Source organism: Amblyomma americanum, chromosome 1 (genome assembly GCF_052857255.1).
Source record: "Amblyomma americanum isolate KBUSLIRL-KWMA chromosome 1, ASM5285725v1, whole genome shotgun sequence".
NCBI lineage: Eukaryota > Metazoa > Arthropoda > Arachnida > Ixodida > Ixodidae > Amblyomma > Amblyomma americanum.
The window spans coordinates 422,424,441-422,445,976 of record NC_135497.1 but is presented as its reverse complement, the minus strand read 5'-3'; the positions used below and the strand labels follow the sequence as shown (position 1 = coordinate 422,445,976).

The window sequence follows — 21,536 nt, the reverse complement described above, 5'->3', positions numbered from 1 at the left end:
GTTTAATGAAACAACCCTACATAATAAACAAAAACACTACATATATAATAATATATCATGGAACAAGAGTAAGAGTTTTGTACACAGACCACACGAACAACACAGCAGCAAGTGACATACAATATTAGTTACATTTCTCCATATTTACTATACTCAAATACAACTTAAAAATGAAGTGGCAGATACCTCTCAAAGGACCAGGCATTGTAATGAGCACGGAGGAGGACACAACCAGCAATGCATGCGAGTTTTGATGATGACGATGAGATGTGAGCCCGTTAACAGGCCAATGTGATTCATTAAACGTCTGCGTATACAAGACGAGCACATCGAGCACTGCCACAATGAGATTAGCAAAAATGAGAATGACAATGTCTCTAATGAGATATTGTAAACGCCATGGTGGAGGGCTTCAGATTAACTTCAACTGCATATGCCCTGACAAAGCACAGCAAAGAGGCGTATTTTCCACTTCACCTATATAAACATTTGGCTGCTTTCGCCTGGATTTGACTCAGCTTCCTTGGGCATAGACCACAATGGAGTGAATAAATGTCCATCCAAACAACTGTGACGTGACAACTAAAGAACTGAATATGGACAGGTAATGACAAAACGAAAAGTGGGCCATATATGCCCTCTTCACTGTGTGAACATGTTACCCATCGGAAAACAAACATAAAAATAAAAAGACATCAAGTGTCACTTGCTGAAGAAATAAACAGCCTAAACACTAGTACACCTTCATTCACAGAAATGGAGCTACCTGTCACAAGGCAATGGGTGTGGTAGGCATGCAGCAACCCAATTATATAGTGTGCGCCATCCTGATTGGCTCAGGTTGTCGTACCTTCCATGCAAACAACTTGCGAAGTGATTTATAGAGAAGCATTTGCCACTTCATTCTTGAGTTGTATTCAACTATATTTACACAACACCCAGAAGAAAATACTGCTTCTCAAAGGGACACTAAGGACATGTCCACATAATTTCTGTTCTTAGTAAAAATATGTTGCATTGGCCCTTTCTAACCATTCTGTTATTCTGTTAACCATTCTATTACTAGGGCCACCTACACGTGTGTGTTTTTTTTTCTTGCAGAAATGAAGGGTTTATTTGAGATATGTCAATAAAGGAATTCCAAAAAGTTCCTATAGTTAGACGAAAGCTATATATTCAGAAAAAAACAATCCGGTATACACTGCGAACTGCCTTCAAAGATCTTGCCTGACCGAATGCTTCGTCCGACCGAACATCTCTCAGGACACCTTGGACGTATTAAACTTGTTTACCAATAGACATCGGCTTTGCGACCAATATCAGATATACAATATGCGAGATATAGCCACTCCAGCGGGCCGATCACGTATCTGTAGGGCCGCCTACCCATGTGTGTTTTTTTTCTTGCAGAAATGAAGGGTTTATTTGAGATATGTCAATAAAAGAATTACAAAAAGTTCCTATAGTTCGACGAAAGCTATATATGCGGAAAAAAACAATCCGATATAAACTGCAAACTGCCTTCAAACATCTTTCCTGACCAAATGCTTCGTCGGATCGAACATCTCTCAGAACACCTCGGATGTTTCAAACTTGTTTACCAATAGACATCGGCTTTGCGACCAATGTCAGATATACAATATGCGAGATATACCCACTCCAGCGGGCCGATCACGTATCTATAGGGTTGCTCCCCTTGTGTGTTTTTCTTTCTTGCTGAAATGAAGGGTTTATTTGAGATATGCCAATAAAAGAATTCCAAAAAGTTCCTATAGTTCGACGAAAGCTATATATTCGGAAAAAACAATCCGGTATACACTGCGAACTGCCTTCAAAGGTCTTTCCCGACCGAATGCTTCATTGGATCGAACATCTCTCAGAACACCTCGGATTTTTTAAACTTGTTTACCAATATACATCGGCTTTGCGACCAATATCAGATATACAATATGCGAGATATACCCACTCCAGTGTGCCGATCACGTATCTATAGGGCCGCCTACCCGAGTTCAGGTGGGATATACTCAAGAACCACGGAACAGGGGGGTGGCAATGGGGAAGGTCACCTCCCCCCACATTTTTCAGGGGGGAAGTGCCCCCTCAATCTCCATTTGCTTCTACTTGTATCAGATTTCTGAAAATTGAAACACATATTAGTTCTAGGACTCTTAATTCAAAGCACAGTGGGACTGCATGAGCTGCTTGGCTTAGTAGCCAGTTGTAAAGCATTTGGTATATGAGTAACCTAAACCGGTCATGTCCCTACAGAATTCGGTCGACTATATGTCGACCTGACCGTGTACATGATCATGATTAGCAGAATTTAAACAAACTATGCACAGGCTTTTTTAATGGAATTGATCACTCCTCGTGCGTGCAGCTTCCCACCTATAAGCTCCTCATTTCAATTAATTTTATATTGCCATAAATCTTTGCACCGTTTGTTCGTTCGCACTTACAACCTCCGGCACGCGGCTTTATCATTTTGTTTTGGAATACGAGGTGCGACCAGACTTATGCCGTTGATCATGGCCACGTGCAAATGATTCCACATTTTTCCAGATTCTTGCTGCTTTTGGTTCTTTATCTCGAAGGTTCCTTGCCAGCTCTAAATTCAGCACGACCAAGAACTGCATGGCATTCAGGTCGATGACCGCCGAGCACTCGTAATTAAGCCTATTGCAGCCGCCGAGTAATTCAGTTCTTAGTGGGCGTGAGTCAGCCCCTTAAACAGTTAATTTTGGAAGCCTTTTTGTTGTCTTCCTGACAGCTGGAGTGTCGTCACCGCAACGTGATACTTTGCATCAAGCTTTGAACATTGAAAAAAATATATATATACAATTTATTATGTAAATGAGCATTAAATAAATAAATAACAAAATAAGTTCGAAGTCCTGCCCCCCCACAAAAAAAAAAAGAGTTCCGGAGTCCCTGCGCTATACTAATTGTCTCGAGCATAGCCCAAACCTTCACCCGCTGCCATTACGACCCGGACGCGACAGCGGTGTGCCAGAGAACACTGCGAAACTATAATTATAGAGCTCCTCGATCACCTCGATCGAAGCACCTCGATCGAGGGCGCGGTTGTGCTACCCAGTTCCGTGTTCTAGCGCACACTAGCAGTTTATTTTTGAGAGCCTCTTCCTCCTCGTACCTTGCACACTTCTGATTTCTTAACATAAATTCTTTCAGTGCATCAACTTACCTATTCAGCAATCTATATTTCCCCCTCTGCTGGTCCTAAGTCGCTGATTTCAGGTCAGTGGCAATATAGTACATAATTATGATATCTACTACGCACCGTGCCAGAAAATACTTTTTTGCAGCAATTACAGACTTTTCAAGCACTTGCTGCATTTAGGAGAGTTCTAAAAGAAGTGTTTATTTTATCGTAGATAACACAGAAGTTGCTGTTTACAGCGCAGAGAACAGGGAAGGGCCCAGCGTTATTTATGATCAATAACCGGGCAACAGGAGCTTTTATATATCGAAACCGAAACTGAAAATGTTCTAGCGTCGTCTGACGGCTAGGCCCAGACTTTATAGTGCTTCCTGTTTGTCGTAAGCCACACAAAACTTCCTGCTTAAAGCACTAAGTAAAAAGCGCAAAGCACAATCAGGCACCGCGAGCCACTATAGGTACGAGCTTTGAAACCGAAACCGAAGGCGATTTGTCACATAGCGACTACTTTGTGTAATGCAGTGGCGATCAAAAATCGCAGAACACTTCAGACATTTAGGTTAAGCGGTACCATAAAGCTCATACATGATAGAGCCTATAGAGTTACACTAAGCCGCCCTATTCACACTCCATGGGCAGTCACAGGTGCAAGACCGAATTGACGGGCTAGTTGGTTCTATAGTTGGTTCTGCTTATGTTGGACCAACGCTCTGTGGCAGGGCTTGACACGGACCTGATAACTATTCCCCCTTCAAAGTAGTATTTGTAACTTTTCAAGTATAAGTATTTCATGGTGCGTAGAGCCCCGCGTCGTCTGCTACTACATGCGGTCAATCAGCAGTCAACTGGATGGCCGGATGCGCTGCACGAGGAGGCTGCGACATGGAGGGTATAGAGATCACGGTCGGAGACGCAAGTTCTGCCGCAGGAAATAAACAGACGAAATTGAACGAATAAAACGTATTTATTATTCTGGTTTGTAACGAAGAGGTATCATCATCATAGTATGCAGCGCCCTGTGCGGTGCGCGTCGCCAAGCCAATCCAAGTCTGCGGTCGTTTGCGTCCAACGTTCATCACTCGTGTCGGTGTGCGTGGTTGTTACAGTTATTGGACTGTGTGTTTTGCAGCCACATGTGACACTTCCACTATGGGTTCATCAGCTGCGGCGAGCTATGCATACGTGAAATACTTCGACCGACGGTGCAAAAGCTATCGTACACGTCTCTATGTCGTCCTTGCTTCCTTTGCGCTGCACCTCTCCATGGTGCCTCACCGACTGGCGTTAGCGACCTGGCGAAAAAAGGACGCCTACTGGCGCGGCGGAAAAGATGAGAAGGCATTCTATTCCGCTCAAGTAATGGAGCTTGGAGGTGAGTTTTGCAGTTACTTCGCTTCGTGGTCAGATTTCAGAAGTGCCAAACGTGTGATGAGTGTACAGTCAAGCCTAACGCTTTTAGCAAAGCTTGGTGGCGTTTTACATAAAGTCGATGCACATGCTTTTTTACTGTTACGAGCACTTGCAGAACGCTTACGATACCACTTCCTCTGTGCTTGCGATCCGAGCACACAGCAGCCCAGCGCACGCTTCCCAAAGAAGGGAAAACTGCGTGGTCGCGTTGTAGCAGGTCTCGACGTGAGCGTCACTCTGAGCGAAATAATATTTCGTGAATTTTTCATGAATTCAAGTAATTGCATGAGGCAGGGAGAAATCGGCTGTGTTCAGATCAGCTAATTTTTCGCATTATATGATTTTTGGAAAGCAATGAACGCGACACACTAACTGATTCGTTTCCGTAGCTTGCCCTGTGTTTGCTGTCGCTTTCATTATTTTATCTCTCATTTCTTGTGTTCCAGTAACAAAAGCGGAGCTTATCCAGAGGATGTCGAAGAGCAAAAATCACTGCAATGGAACTTGAAAAGTATGAGCCAGCAACAACAGTTGCACAGATACATGTATGTGCTGATTGAAGTTTTACTGCGGATGCCTCTGCTACTGCCACTCGCACGCTTACCAGTCGCAATATGTACATTACATAGCAGCATACTTCAGAGCCAGACGCCTCTCTGTCTGTGTGTGTCTAAAATATTTATGGTTGCAACAGAGAGCTTTGTAGCGGATTTTTGAATTGTAGTATAGAGATATTGCTTAAATGCTACCATTGTAAAAGATTGCGTAGGACACTAGAGAACCGCATGTGGAATGGAAGCATCGTTATGTTTTTTGTTCTCTCATATATTGTGTGCTTCATGTCAGGTCAAAGTTTCATTTTTCGTATTGCCCCCTCGCATTGTTGTCTAAAATATTTATTGTTTAGGGGAGCAGCCAGGCTGCCTTCAGCAACAGAGAGCTTTGTAGCGAGCCCACCGATACGGCGTTGAGGGACAGCGCACTTCTCTCATTGCAGCACGTTGTCTTAGCTACGGCTTGAAACTCGGTGGCCTGTTTTCTCAGTGCCATGATGCTGGTTAAATATATGTATTGCTGGAAATTTATAAGCCCTGCTATTCTTCGGTTATGCGGCTTACCAAAGCGAACCGGGCCGCGTGAGACACGGATAGGGCCTCTCATAATTATTAATCACGAGGGGTGATAATTATTATTCACGTGTCTATCGAAAACACCGGTGCCGCCCTGTGGGCTACAACTGCGGTGGGCTCTCTCCGGTCGGGGCGGCTCTTGTCAAGACACGAATAATTACTGGAAGGCACCGTTTCCCTCTTCCCGTGATCTGTCCATCGTCGCTCGCTTCTTGCAGGGAACCAGTCAAATGAGGAAGGTCATTTGCATCGAGCCGAGCGTAGGAAAAACAGGCTCCTTCCCAGCTAGTCATCCTTTTTGTGCAGTCGTCGTCCACCTGATGACGCTGTCGGAATTGCCGCTGCTGTTGCTGCGCCACTGTGGTCATCCCTGTCGATGGGATCTGCATCTTAATCCTCTTCGGCTGGTGTGCATTCCGTTCATAACAGGCCCAACGCGGACGCCACCGAAAGCTCTCCATTTGACTTGCAAACAAAAGGTGTGCTGTCTACTCTTGTAAACGGAAGGGCAGCCACACAGAACAAGCAGGGATGGAGGACTAAAGCTAGTAGACCAAGCGGAAGGGAGAAAAACCTCTGAGAGGGAATGGAAGGAGAGGAGCATGGAAAAGTAGCTAGTTTGCCATATATGTAACTCCAATATAATGTCTTTTATTAAAGAATTATTTGCGGTTGTGTGTTCCGGGGACGGTGCCTCACAACAACCTTGGTAGAGGACATTTTCAGCCAGAGGGTGGTCGGGGCCCTTTAAGTAGTGGCTGCCGGCTGGCGTGCATGTGTACTCTGCCAAATTTGTTGTTAAAAATTTTTATTCTCTACGGAGGTAATTTTCATTTGACAGCTGAAGATGAAGCATAACCTTGCGTGTGCCAATTCGGTCGTTGCCATAAAGCTTGGTGCTCGGGTCTTCTGCCACAAGTGCTTAAAATACCTGAGAAATACCGTATGCATACTTCACCTTGCATTTGACTCATCAAAAAGAAAAATTTCCTAGTGTGGATCATCATGCCTGCACACACAGTGCGGGGCCGATATGCAAGACCAGATTGTAATGCCTTTCATTCGAGTGCTAGCTTTGCAGTAAAAGCGATAGCATACAGACACGATGTGCAGCTATATTTGTACAGTACACGCACTTCAGAAAAATGTTCAACCAGCTGATATGCACGCTTGTCAAAATTATGCGTGCATTACTTGCTGGCAGCAATATTAACAGCTGGAGGGTGGCAGACTGCAGTTGAGCGGAACATATCCTGATTGTTTTCTGCTTACAGCCCACAGGAATTAGTTCACAAACAGAAATTTCAACTACCACAGGAGAGTCAGTATAGGCAGGGTCGATCATTGGCGCCCAAGTAATTAGTGTGTACTTAACAAATATGCAATAATCTGAGACCACAGCATGTTGTTTGAGCAGTACATGCGCAGTTTTTCCCTCCTCTTCATAATCAGCCTCACTACACCTACAGGGCAAAAGCCTCTCCCATGTCTTTCCAATTAACGCTGTCCAATTCATCCTCCTGTGTGGTGTCAAATGCATGTCTTTAGAGTGTGACTGCCCGTCACATATTCTTTTGAGGATATCTCGGAGCATACATGCAGACCTCACGAATGCACACAATGCACTGAAGGACATATACTTGCGTTGTTGCCGCCGATGTATGCATCTGAGTGCAAGAGTCCGCAGCTGCCCTGAATAACTAACGTCCTTTCTTTCGCTCCCAAGGATCAGATTTCTACCGTACGCATGCGAGCAATGAGACGCCACAGCACGCAAAGCAGCAGAGGGCACTCGCCTTCCGTGATCCATGGACGGCCTTGGCGCAATGATTGCCAGCAGGCTGGTTCTGGCGGCGACCAGTTCATGTGAGCATGATGCACCTTCCTGTCAGGAGTGAATTTTCTGGCAGCGAACAGGCTCTCCTAGCGCAGCAATTTGAAAAAGCCCAATGGTCCATTAAAGATGTATAGACACCTAATTTTGGTGGTATGTTTCCTTCTCTACAATGATTCAGAAGACACTACTATGAATGAATCATCATGTGGTGTTTGCCTGGGACCTATAAATAATTTATAATCGAATTTTTCTGTCATGCTGTCTCGGTTTCAACAGCGGAGTGAAGACTGTGACATCAGAGAGGTTACATGTAACGTGAAGCATGGAAAAAATGTGATATAATTGCTGCTTGACCGTTTTAATTCAGTACAATGTTGAAGCCAGCCTTTCTCAATAGTCGGAATGACAAATGTAGCAGCACCGATTATATTGCTGTTTTTCATGCCTCGCATGACCTATAAGCTCACTTTGACGTCATAGTCCCCATTCAGCTCTTGAAACTGAAACACCGCGAGAAAGAAATTCGATTATAAATTATTTAGTAGTCATGGGAGAATCTTTATCATCATCAGCCTGATTACACCCACTGCAGGGTGAAGGCGTCTCCCATGTCTCTCCAATTAACCATGTCTTGCCAGCTGCGCCCACCTTATGCCTGCAAACTTCTTAATTTCATACGCCCACCTAACCTTCTGCCGCCCCCTGCTATGCTTTCTTTCTCTTGGAATCCCTTAAGGACCAACAGCTATCTTACCTTCGCATTACATTCCCCGCTCAAGCCAATTTCTTCCTCTTGATTTTGGCTAGGATGTCATTAACCCGCGTGTTTTCCCTCAACCACTCTTCCTGCTTCCGGTCTCTTAAAGGAGTATAGACACCTAATTTTCGTGGCATGTTTCCTTTTCTTCAATGATGCAGAAGACGCCACTATGCATGAATCACCATGTGATGTTTGCCTACAACCGCTAAATAATTTATAATTGTTTTTTTCTGTCATGCTGTTTCAGTTTTAGAACAGCCGAACGATGGCCCTGACGTCAAAGAGGGCTTTTCCTTCACGTGAGCCATGGAAAAGTGTCCATAGAATCGCTGCTTCATTGTTTTAATTTACTGCAGTGTTGAAATCAGCCTTCCTCAATTGCTGAAATGACAACAAAAGTGCAAGCAGCGATTATATTGCTGTTTTTTCATGTCTCGTGACGTGTAAGCACACATTGACGTCATTGTCCTTGTTCAAGCGTTGAAGCCGAAACTGGACGAAAAAGAAATGCTATTATGAATTATTAAGCAGTCGTAAGAGATTACTAGCTGCTACTCCATGTATAATAATGCCTTACGCATCATTACAAACAAGAAAACACGCACCCAAACTGTAGATATTATACTGTTTTAACGTTACGCCTATCATTTTTCTTTCCGTGGCTCACTGCGTTCTCCTCAGCTTAAGCTGAACCCTTTTTGTTAGCCTCCACGTTTCTTCCCCATAGGTGGGTACTGGTAAGATACAGCTGTTGTACACATTTCTCTTGAGGGATATTGGTAAACTGCCATTCACGACCTGAGAGACCCTGCCATATGCGCTCCATCGCAATCTTATCCTTCTAGTTATTCCCTCATGATCCGGATCAGTTGTCACTATTGATACCTGCCTTAAATAGACGTATTCCTTTACCACTTCCCTTACCTTGCTACCAATTGTGAACTGCTATTCTCTTGCTAGATTTGAGAATAGGAGAATACCACAAGGTAATCCATGTATGATAATGCCTGATGCCTCATTAGAAAGCAAAAACACACACCCAAAAGATGGGTGTTTATACTCCTTTAAAGCTAGTTGGTGCATTACAGAATGTGAGTCACCAGTGTTACCAGTCAAACCCTTTAACATCATATTTTGATCTGTTGATTGAAATCAAGTTTTTTTGTGTTCTAGTTAATGGTATTTTATTATTTCTTTGCTCCTTATTTGGAAAGATTATTTCTCAGGACTCTGACCAGGCTCAAGAAGTGTAATGTGATAGTAAACTGAATATGTTTAAAATACTCTGAAGTTGCCCTTTAATTTACCTTGTACATTAGTCTTTTGTAGCAAATGTGAACACTTTTCATACTTTGCAGTCTTCCACTAGCATGGATCCTGCTGCCCCACAGAACCCGGATATCTTGCTGAGGTCAGCAGCCAGGTATGAAGGTGTCGCATATTTAGAATGTAAGACAAGTGGGCTTTGATGCCCCATCGGCCAGTGCTAATAAAGGAGCAAAACACAGACGGAAGACGAGGCTGACAAAGTTCAGTTTGGTGCTCAGGAACGCTTGGCTACCGGGGTGCGCCGTGCTAACAAAGATTGTGGCCGTCCATACTTCTTGTTTGATTTGTGTCTTTACACTTGTGGAGGGGCTGGGTGCACCGTGCTAACAAGAAGTGTCGACGGCCACAATCATTGCTAGTACAGCGCACCTCGATAGCCAAGCGTTCCTGTGCGCCAAACTGAACTTTGTCAGCCTCGTCTTCCGCCTGTGTTTTGCTCCTTCTTCAGCACGGGGCGCTGGGGCATCAAAGCCCAATTGTCGATCTTACAAGAATGATTTTGTAAGCTTGAAATGCTTTTAGCTCTCATCCTTGTTAAATGCAGGCAAACAATCTAGAAACTGGAAACATGGGGATGAGCATCTCTGCACACCTCTCGGAAATGGGAAATTTTGTGTCCGAATGATATGAAGCACAAAAAAATTGCCTGCAGATCAGCCCTAGGCACAATTTTAACCTGTGGCAGCTCAGAGCAGCTTTGCTTAGCGATGGCTTTGTGGTCGAAATGCAGTTTTTGTTTGTGTTCTAGTTGTTGACGTTTCATTATTTTGCAGAATTATTTCTTGCAACTGAGACAAATTTCAAGAAGTGTAATGTGATAGTAAACTCAAAGTGCTTTAATATCCCCTGGAGATGGCAATTAAAGGAACACTGAGGAGAAATTGAGGTTGCCTTGTATCGATAGAATATAAGCTCCTGATCACAAAAACGCCCCTCCTACTGAAAAACAAAGCTCTTGTAAAGTAGAAAATAGCAAGAGCCAAAATACAGGTATCGCCGCCACAGGGCAACCTCGCAAGTACAAGCGTAATGACGTCATTGGAAAAGAGACGCCACCTTGGAGGAATTTTCCTTCCGACATGAAGCTGCGAATCTGAGGCTGACATAAGAAGGATGCGCGGGTCAATATTGAAGTAAGTTTTGTTTTAAAACCGATAGTGCACTTTTATCACACAAGGAAGACAGACAAAAGACAACCTGAATGTTGGAAGCAAAGAAAGCCGATGCTTGTTATGGCGCTTCGCGTCTATGAGCTTTGTGTGCCTCATGGTTTTGTTTTTGAGGCGTCTCAATTTACAAGCGCCGAACAGCAGAGGAACTCCAAGTGCCGCTTCAAGTGCTAGTTAACCTTTGAAGGAGCCTATTAAGGCTGGTCAGATGATTGCCGCGGTCGATGAAAAACCATGATGGCACGATGGTCGGTGATCGTACAAGGCAGTGCGTAGTACAAAGAGCGCTGGTGTCTTCGCACACTCGCCCAGCGAAACATTCCTGGCTCTGCCAGTCAACTTCAAACTACTTAACCAAAATTCTTTGTTAGAGACGGGAGACAGGGTACGAGGCAGTTAAGAAAAATATGCTGATGGCCTAGCTCTGTTAGGCCAGCATATACGTAGCGAAAGCGCGGAGACTTCTGCATCGGAAGAATGCACTCACTAGATGCGCCTTTATTCATGGTTAAATCTTGAGCCGTCGTGGCGGAGTGGTAGAATCCGCCTCAAACTACAATTGCCCTGGTTCGATTCCGAGCATCGGCACAGGTTTTTTTTTATTCAGTGAGTGGGCGGGGGGTTCCAGTGGCGTGCATAGATGCCGCCACCTAATACGTTGGTTAGCGGATAAGCGCAGGTTCTGTTAAAGGGGCAGTTAGGAGAACTCTATCAAATTATTTTTGTTAGCAAAATCTGATAGTTCGGCATTTCAAGGCTTTGTTGCCGCCTGTTCGGGAATGAAAGGTGCATTTATTTCAAAGAAATTTGGATTCAAAGTTGAAAAAGTTTTTCTCGCCACTCCGATTCATACTCGGGAACTTTATGACCTCACGGCGCACTCTTATGACGTTACAGGACGCAGTGACGTGAAACGTGACGTAAGCGCAGACTCCATGATTTCTCGCGGCTAGCGGTGTGGTCGTACCGTTGTCTTGTGGCCATGAGTATATTGGGCAAACAGGGAGATGTGTGAATAGCAGGCTAAAAGAACATGACTACAATGTTAATGAAAGCAAATCGGGCCACCTAAGCCAACACTGTCGTCATTGCAAGGTCGAGGCTGAGAAACGGGACCTTCCAAATTCGTGCATGCCACTTTTTAAGAAGAGCCAAATCATAACCCGCCACAATGATAAGATTGTTCGAGAGATTATTGAGGCTCGTAGTATTTTGCGTGCAGGTGGCAAGTGTGTGAGCGTGGCATCAGTGGCATTGTCAGCTAAAGAGCTCTCCTATCTAGAACGATGGAAACCAGCGAAAGGCTGACTCATCAATCTTTTTTGTTTTTCGTTTCGAGTTGTGGCTCATGTATTTATACGTAGCGACAGCAAGAAATAAACAGTTGATAGTTAGCGCTCGTGTCGTTACGTGTCTCTCCCTTGTGTCCTGTTTTGTTACGCGCTGCTCTATTTTCATACATATGGGAGTCCTGAGGAATAGGAGTTTAGCAGTTTTAATGTGGCAAATAATAACTTTCTCTCCAATCTGTTATAGGGCTTTATACAAAGCATATGTGCAGCTGTTTTATTGCTGGTCAGCCTCGGGAGGGAAATTGTCAGTGCAGAGCAGTGGCGCTGGCTTCTTTCCCGAGGTCGAGACTTCTTGTTTTGCAAGGACGCCACAAAACTTTTGTGGGGTTCCCCACAAAAGTGACGCTCCTTCCTGGTGATGCTCCTTCCCCGAAGAGCTTTAGTGGAAAGAGCGTTCAGGGAAGGAGCATCACCGGCTCAGTATGCCGGCAATTCCTTAAGGCTGGTGCCATGCAGAAGCCTCGGATGAGCTCAGAAAAACTAGCAGCTGTGGGCAGTAAGCCTCTTTTATTTAGGTACATTTCCTGACTGACAAAGGCATTTGTTTATTTAAGTGTGCATGACTTAAATACCTTTATTTTGCAGCACCTGCATGTCTTCAATTTTGTCATGATTAATACTCTTTCAGATGCATTTGATGCATACATCAAAGCTGCACAAGCTGCCGAGGATGAGAAAATGCGCAGAGCAGTTGAATTGCTACCTGGCGGATATGCTGAGGGACATCAAGTAATCATCGCCTGCACCTGCCCCTGTAGTGAATGACTGTAGTCAGATAAAAATGATAAAATAAAGGCTGCAAGAAAAATTATTTTATTGACTGCAGCCTGGTATTTAGTGCTGGGATGCAGCATTTGCTGCACTGAAGGGTTGCAAGCTCATTCAGGTAGCCTACATATTCAGAGCTATTAACTGTGCACCAGAGTACGTGTTGCAAGGCCATTGTATTCCCATGTCGAGGCCCTCGTATCTGTACGAAGGTTACGTGGCCCTCGTATATTCGAGGGACGGGGGGAGACACATATCCAATAGCGTATATATGAGGCACGTATCACCCGTATATATGTGTTTCGCCATACGTGTTGAGTAACACGTATGCCATATGAGCACATATACATACGAGCATATATGTGTACACATATCCAATAATTGCGTATATATGAGACACATTTAACACATATATACGAGATTTTTCAATAGGGTGGTCCTTTCTCTAGTTCTTTCCATCACTCCATCCCATTGCTGACAGCACGGTTCGCATAGCAGCCCAGATTGAAAAAATTTTCGCTTGCTATTACTCTCCTCTCCTCACACCTTGCGTTCGATGTGCCTGTCCTGGTCCCGGAACGAGCATTTATGTGGAGGCAGCTGTGCTTGTTCAAGCACAGCCTCCTACTCCGGATCATCTCAACAAGGGTTTCAGAGCATTACAATCAGGGGCGCTAGCATAGAGCGTCATTTTTGTAGCCGGTATTGAGTAGGCAAAACACCCCACTCCTAGAGCCACATATAGTCACATAGATGCCCCGGAAGAAAAGACGCCGATAACGACAAGCAGGAAGTAGACTCCGCCCGTCGTCTACGGTCTGGAGGCTACCAGAGGAAGAAGCAATGCACACAATGACTCTACCACTCTGCCCATATTTTCAAGTCTGGGCTCATACGGTGGACTTGACGATGAAACCCCACCATACATAATTAAAAAAACGGGCATTCGGAAATCCTGCGGGCTCCAGTTGACTGTTACACCAGGTACTAACTCCCTGACCATTGTTCCCAAAAAATAGAAGGCGAGCCTCCGCACTGGGCCCTCAGTCCCCTCCAACAAGCGAAGAATGTATCGTGGAGCCAGCAACCTGCAGCAGACGGACAAAGAAAGGAAGCCGGACTCACCCGTCGAACGTGGCTGCCCGAGTGCAGCACGGCACACCAGCTCCATGCGACCCTTTCTGAAAAAAAAAGGAACTGACGAGAGATAGAACGGAACACGAAACTCGAACAGGCGGATGAGCTGAATGCTAGTGGTAATGTACGCACCATATTCGGCCAAAGGAGTGGACAAGGTAGCGGCGCTCCAACACGGAGAGGTCAAAGGCACTGACCACTACCACATTCCAGCGCACCTTCATCGAGGAACAAATTCCACACCTAAACTGCTACCCCATGTGCTTCATAATCAACGCGGAGGATACGGACGCTTTCGCTGTGCGCAATTAGCAGAGCACCCATGAAGCGCACTTCTGGCCGGCCAATTACCAAATATTTGCTTATTAAAAATTGAGGGCAGCCCCACACAATCTGTCGTACCTGTCAAAAAGATGGACATGTTGGAGACCTGCACAATCGCATAGAAACAACATTATGTTGTCTGCGTAAGCGGTTACTGGCAGCGCCTGACAGCCATCGAGGGGGAGACAACGAATGACCTGGTCTCTAATGGCGGCTCTTTTAAAAAAAAAGCTCTAACATATGAACAAACAGAAGAGGTGAAAGGGTCCAGCCACGTCGGACACCACGTTGTCATGAGTGAGTGCGACATGCCGCATCAAGAAAGAAAACGAATTCAAACCATGGCATGCAGCAGACGAAACCGGCATAGACACTGGGAGGGAGTGAAGCAGACGAGCGCGCTTTGCACCGTCTGCTTCCTTCAAACCTACAGACCACGGCGCGGTGCCCAATACAGCTGCACAAGAAGCATTTCGGGGGCTGCTTAAATGTGCCCCTTTACGCTCCTCGTTTCACCGCGTCTGCATCGGAACTTTTGCCGACGTCTTCTTTAACCTTGGCTAGGTTTCTATGGCCTTCAGTCTCCATGAACTGAACTGCATAGTCTGCAAATTCTTCTACTGTCTTCAACTTTCTCTCTTCTAGGAATACGGCCAACCTTGGCTGACAGCAGGGCAAAAATTTCTCTTCCGCCATGAGGTCTTTCGCCCCTGCATACGAGTTTTCTGCCTGGGCCATTTACAGCAATCATTCAAAGTTGTTGGACAATCTCGATGCGAACTGCTTAGCTGGTTCCGCATCACTGGGTTTGCCACCCCTAAACCTTTCACTGAAACCTTCTGCGGTTATCCGCAACCTTAGTAGAAGCGTTTTCTTCACCTTATCGCAGTCTGTCGACTCTGATGCGGCCAATCTCCCGAAAACTGTTAAGGCCTCGCCCAACAGACAGAGCCTTAAAGCAGTTGCCCACTCGCTCTTATCCCATCTTTGTCCTACTGCTATTCTCTCAAAGCGATGCAAACAAACATCCAAATCGTCACGTTCATCGTCAAAAGGAGCCATCAGCTTCCTTGGACACACAGCTGTTGGCCGTGGAGCCGTTGCACCCGAAGTAGATCCTGTAGCCTCTGGCACGGCTTCAACACTAGTGTTAGCAAGACAGAACTTGAGCTCGAGCACTTCTTTCTCCCGTACCATTCTATTTTCTTCTCATTCTGCCATCCGCTTAGCTCTCTCTTCAGCTTCAAGTGCCCGCTTTTGCGCCGACTCTCTTTTCTCTTTGCGCAACTTGTTTGTATCTTTGTATCTTTGCAACTTTGTATCTCGATTTCTTTTCTTCATCTCAGAGCCATCGTTTCCTATTTCTTTAACACGAGCGTTTCGGCCCTCAGCGTAAGGTTGTGGAGGTCGGCCTTCCTGGCTTTAGCAAGAACACAAGCGTGTTGACATTAATGTTAAGACAGAATGACGAATGTGGATCCCGGCAGTCTAGTCATTAATTTTGTCACTACCTGTGTAAAACGCGAGTCAGCACCAGAGAGGTGTACGTCTCCCAAAACATGCTTAAATGAAACAATCAACTACAAAACTAAATTAAAAGGGCTTAATCACATAAACATGGAAAAATCGGGCAGAGTTTCCATGCGCAGGTGGTGTTAAGAACAACCCCAAAAATTTCTAATTACAGTCTTTGGAAGCCATGTAGCAATCAAATGGAGAATAATGAAAACAATCCAGTCGGGACTCGAGCCTTGACGCCAGTGTAGGAAACACGCACTGAGGCCGCCCTCCTCGGCCGACGCACCCCGGCAACGATCCGGACCGTCGAGACGCTCCTTCGGCTACGCTCCGCAGGCCCCGTCTCCTCTAGCGACATTCTTCACCACCATCCACCTTCAGTACCAATTGGAATGTCTTTATTATTCTACATTAGACTGTACACGGACTCCAAAGACTCTGATTAGAAATATTTGGCGGTGTTATTAACACCAACTGAGTGGGGAAATTCTGGCCAATTTTTGCATGTTTATCTGTGTGATGTAAACCATTTATTATTTGTTTCTATTTGACGTTGATGGCTTCATTAAACCTTCTTTTGAGAGACGTACACCTCACTAGCTCTGAGTCACGTTCCAGACATGTAGTGACATGTTTTACAGGGAACGGGGCGCTTCCTCACCCGTCCATTATCAGTGGGCTTTGAATGCGCTCGTAAATGCTGTTAATTAGACTTACGAAATTTACCGGAAACTGAAAGCCTCAAGAAGGCTGAATGTGTAGCCATGCTCTATCTGATTGAAAGCCTATTCTTAACCTGAAGACAGAAGTGTACCACTAGTCAAACGCCTCTGCTTGTAGTCAATAATGTCGCGCGTGGTATACGACAAGCTATAATTTCTCTGTCAAGGACAGAGAACACCTGATGGCAAACAATAAAGATGCCATCAAACCCCCCCAACGTCGGGCCACAATGGCTGCAATAGGCTTGTAATCCACGTTAGAAGCGTGATTGATATCTACTCCTACGGACGAGACAGCCCGGGATCATGTTTTGGCCGAAATATTATCTGCCCTCTCCGATGACTGGCTAAAAAATCTGAATGCTCAAAGCACTGGTGAACACTGGTGAGTGCAATACCGATGATGTCGCAGAAACCAAAATAGAATTCTACAGGAGGCCCCTACGGCCCAGGCGCTGACACACTTCATCGGCTCTAGAACTGTACTGACCACCTCCGAAGTAGGAAGGGCGCAAATCGCATCGTTTACCTCCTGGTTGACCGCGGCGGCAACCCGCAGAAGATTGGAGGCGTCTCTACAGCACCTACATCGCCCACTGTTATGATATGGTGGCCATCAAGGTGTTTTGCATACATCCTGACCGGGAAAAAATCATTGCTGAGGTTGGCGTTCGCCAGCACTTAGATGTGCAAGATACGCAATATGAGTTTAGAAAAGACGCGACCACACGTCCAAATCCGTCTCATATAAAAAATAATGGTCGCCGCGGCGAAAGGTTTCAATGAACACTACAATTCCTACAACACCTTAACTCAAAGTGGCGAAAGAAAATAAGCATTCAAATTGAAACGATAGTTTTAATACCATTTCATCAAAATGGGTTCTAAAATTTGCTTCCTGGAAGCAAGGAACAGCATTCGGGACTCTTAAAGATAAATAAATTATTTCAGTCTGTTTCTGCAGGCTACGAAAGCCCTGGGGATTCAAGGAGGAGATTTTAGAGTGTATGCCATATCGAGTATGAGATTTTGAAGCCCGGTAAGGAAGACATGCTGCCTGAGACGCCACCACTAAGGCCCCGCGCAATCACATTAAGCGGGGCTTCCCGACCCTCTAGAGGAAGGAGGGTACTTCATGACGGTTGCTCCTCCGGGCGACCGTCTTGTGCTATGTTAGAATCAGAGGTCGCAGATTGAACCCAACGCTTCATCTCTCGCAGAAGCCGCATCTTTACATCGCACTCACTCAGTTCAGAGAGTGTTGGAGAATTTCCTTCACCAAGGGTAAAACAGCCGCTGAAATCATCCAAGTCGCTCTGTTGGCTCTCAAGCGTAAGCTGGCGTGCTGCCGTTGGTGGCTTCTGTAGTTCCTTTCGCAACGCAGGCAGCTTTTTCACGCGTCCTGTTTGCTTCGCCAGCGCACCGCGAAATTTCGAGAGGCCCACAATCCCGACCGTTGTCGTCATCCCTACGGCTCGACCAGTTTGTTTTACCAGGGAACCGCTGACTGTGGAGGTACTCGCAGCCACTGGTATCGGCTACAGCTTTTTTATGCGAGCTCCGCAGACATGCCCAGCAGCTCATGATGGCGCCGACCCAGCGGCAGCAGGAACCGCCTAGATAGTGCACTGCCCACCCGATGGGGCGGGGGGGGGGGGGCAATCGCTGGATCAGTTGCGAACGCATAGACAGCACCAACACTAACAATAGCACTAAGAAGCTCAGTTGGACCAGCCGCAGACCTCACGACCACCACGTCTTTGCTAGGCGTTCCTTCCACCTCCGAACAAGGTGCCGAACGCAGCAGTTTGCATGGCGAGGAAACTTCCGCGGAGTCGACTGTGCCCGCTCTCGGTTCGTTGTCGACCCAGGACAGTAGGTCGGCAAAGCAGCTGTCGCTGGTGCGAGCGGTGAGAAGGCGCCAGTCGGCTCGTCTGAATAAGTACGACGCAGAACACAAGTAACGGTAGGATGGTCATCACCGCAGCGTCCGCTGGAAGGCGCCGAGCATTGCGCCCGAAAGTTGACCGAGGAGCCACACCACCTGCAAACGCGCAGCATACTTTGGTAGTTGCCATAGCCTCGACACGGTAAGCTTTGCGTAAACCAACTACTAAGGCCTGCGCGTCGACGACAATCTGGAGGCTGGTCCCCGCAGGGACGGCGGCACCAAGCACCACGGCTTTTCAGGAGTCCACAATACCATTGCGACAAAACACGAAACGCCCCTACCCTGAAGCACATCGGTACATCGGCGTTTCTACATCAACCACACCAGTTATACTCGGTGATTAGTCGGCAAAAATGTTTCAACAAGGGTATTCTAATTAGAACAGATTTTACTTACATATGTACACATGCCAAGGTTACTGGATACACTGATATTTACAAGTAGACATGACGCTAAACATGTAAAGCGAGCCATTTAAAGAGGTAGCATAAGCATTTTTGGGTAACTAACAGGAATTGCTCGTGGGCGACGTAAAACGGGACAGCATACTTACAGACTGAATGACAGAAGAGAGAAACAGCAACAATCTGAAACTGAAAAACAATACGTAAAAATTAGAAAGAAAGAAAAAAGGGCTTAGCACCAGTTTGGCTTAAAAACGAGAACCAGACCATCGTTGCTAACAGAAATTAATGGGCATGACCACTCAGCGCCCGAGAAGCTCTTCCTCTTCCAAGAAAAAGACTTCTTTCGACAAGAAATTGATGAGCAGCCATCGAAGGCAGCCAAGTTTTGGATACAGAGCGCGGAGTGGAAGGCCACCAGCGACCACGGCGAATCGACTGCGCCATGAACTAAAAATACCCGCAACAATTAACAGGCGAGCAAAATGGCCGCTGGGGAAGCGGCCGCGGAAGACATAGCTCGAAATTGTGATCCCACGAAATCCCACATGAACCGCACGCCAAAAGACAAGCGTGACCACGCAGGTGACCGTTGCGTGGCGATTAGATTCCGGAAGCGGGCAATTCGGACAAGTACTGGAGCGTAAAACACCCCACTGCTGTAGCCGATCACAAGTAGGCAACACTGCCCAACCAAGTTTCCAAACAAAGTCGCGTAGATGGTCTGGAAGCGTCGACGCTCATCGTGCCCATTGAACGCGGCGCATCGATGAGCGGCGAGCCGCCCGCACAAGAGGCAACAACAGCAAGCCCATAATGTCAATCACATGGTCTGAAACAATGTTGACATCAGGTGCTACTGCTCTTAGATGCCTGATGCCTGAAAAAGGCCACTGACGCAGCATAGAACGTTGCAGGCTGCTCTGACTGAGGTCCATGATTAACACGGGCTGCGGGATCGGTAAAGTGCAAAAAAGGGATCAGAAAGTACCGCGCCAGGGTACGCACCATAGACGCGTCCCCGAGCTGGATACGAAAAATGCCCTTCAAAGCTAACAGCGAAAACGTGATGGACAAAGCTTGAAAGGCAAAACCGCCTCTCTCCCGTGCGTGCCCAAGAAGAGCACGAGCCACAAGCTCGGTTCCGCCTAACCCTCCAAAAAAGGAAAAGAACTGTACTCAGCACCAGCCTTATGACTCGGAGGGGTGGTATAACAATGTGGCAAAGGTGCCAGAAGGCACCCAGTATGGCGGAGTGAACCAGGTGGCGCCTCTCAAGCAGAGGCAGGTCAGATGTCTGCGCCCTCCGCACACGCGCTGTTATGCCCTCTACAACCGAAGATCGTACACCATCCCATTTTCCAGCACAGTAGTAGGTCACGCCTACACTGTGAATCTGCGGACACCACTGCAAAAGTATCTCGCATGTAATACGTATCTGAGGTGACCCAACCAAAAAGCAACGACTCTTCGAGTGATTAAGAGCAGCCCCAGACAGGGACGCGTACTCACGAAAAGCTTTTAATGCTTCGAATAGGCTGCGTTCATCAGCTAAGTAGAGTTTGATGTCATCTACATAAGCAGTGACACGTACCGCCTGACTGCCTCTCAAAGCCGGACCTCTAATAAGGGAGTGGCGATTGACCGCCAAAAGGAAAGCCTCTAAGGCTGAGAAAAGAAAAGGGAAGAGAGCGGACATCCTTGACAGATGCCGCGGCCAACATCAAATGCGGTTCTTCCCAGGCCATCGAGGAACAGAGTGCTTGAAAAAATATCTCTGTAAATTTCTTTAAATAGAAGCGCGAAATAACGTGGAAAACCTTAAGCATCTAGTGGACTGTAAATATACTCATGCTCTAAAAAGTCGAACCCCTTCTCTTGAGCAAGAAAAACAGGAAGACCCTGTGCGTGCCGCCGTATAATATATACTCTAGGATATCTCGCGTTATGGAAGACAAACTTAGCATTTCACGACCCGGGAAGGAGCAAACCTGGAGGCAGGAAATGAGCGACGGGAGAGAGCCCGTACATGGCGAAAGAGTAATTTTTCTAATAATTTGTACGCTGCATTTAGTAGGTTGATGGGGCACCAATCTGTCAGATATGCCAAGAAACGAGACTTTACGAATAAGGAAAATCCGGCCTGTTTTAAATGACTCAGGAAAGACAATCTGAGTGAACCAGATTTTAAATGCATCCGAGAAAAAGGGGCCTACAATATGCATGAATTTTAAATAGAACTCCACAGGAAGGCCATCTGGCCCAGGCTCTGATCCTCGTTTCATGGAGTATAACGCATCCTTGATTTGACCTGTTGTTCGCGGATTCCTAAGGCCATCATGAAGTTCAGTGGAAACCTGCGGCAAGCCTTCAAAATATGGATGTGCCTGCCCCTACCAGGGCCCTGCACATCAGTGACCGTTTCGAGCACGCAGTTTAAATCGCCCAACGTCACAACGTTACGTCCTTCAAGCAAATACACCTCTAGATCTTTAAAGAATGAGTTTACCAAATTAGAATGCGCAGGTGCATAGATGCAGAGAA

General features: G+C 46.2%; 1 long non-coding RNA gene across 1 annotated transcript; it reads left to right on the top strand.

The window, feature by feature from the left end:
- The first annotated feature begins 4,373 nt into the window (after positions 1–4,373).
- On the top strand, positions 4,374–7,571 carry LOC144103545 (uncharacterized). Its single transcript, XR_013308304.1, has 3 exons — positions 4,374–4,553; positions 5,038–5,136; positions 7,448–7,571. It is a non-coding gene; the product is annotated as an uncharacterized LOC144103545 (long non-coding RNA).
- Positions 7,572–21,536: the final 13,965 nt, after the last annotated feature.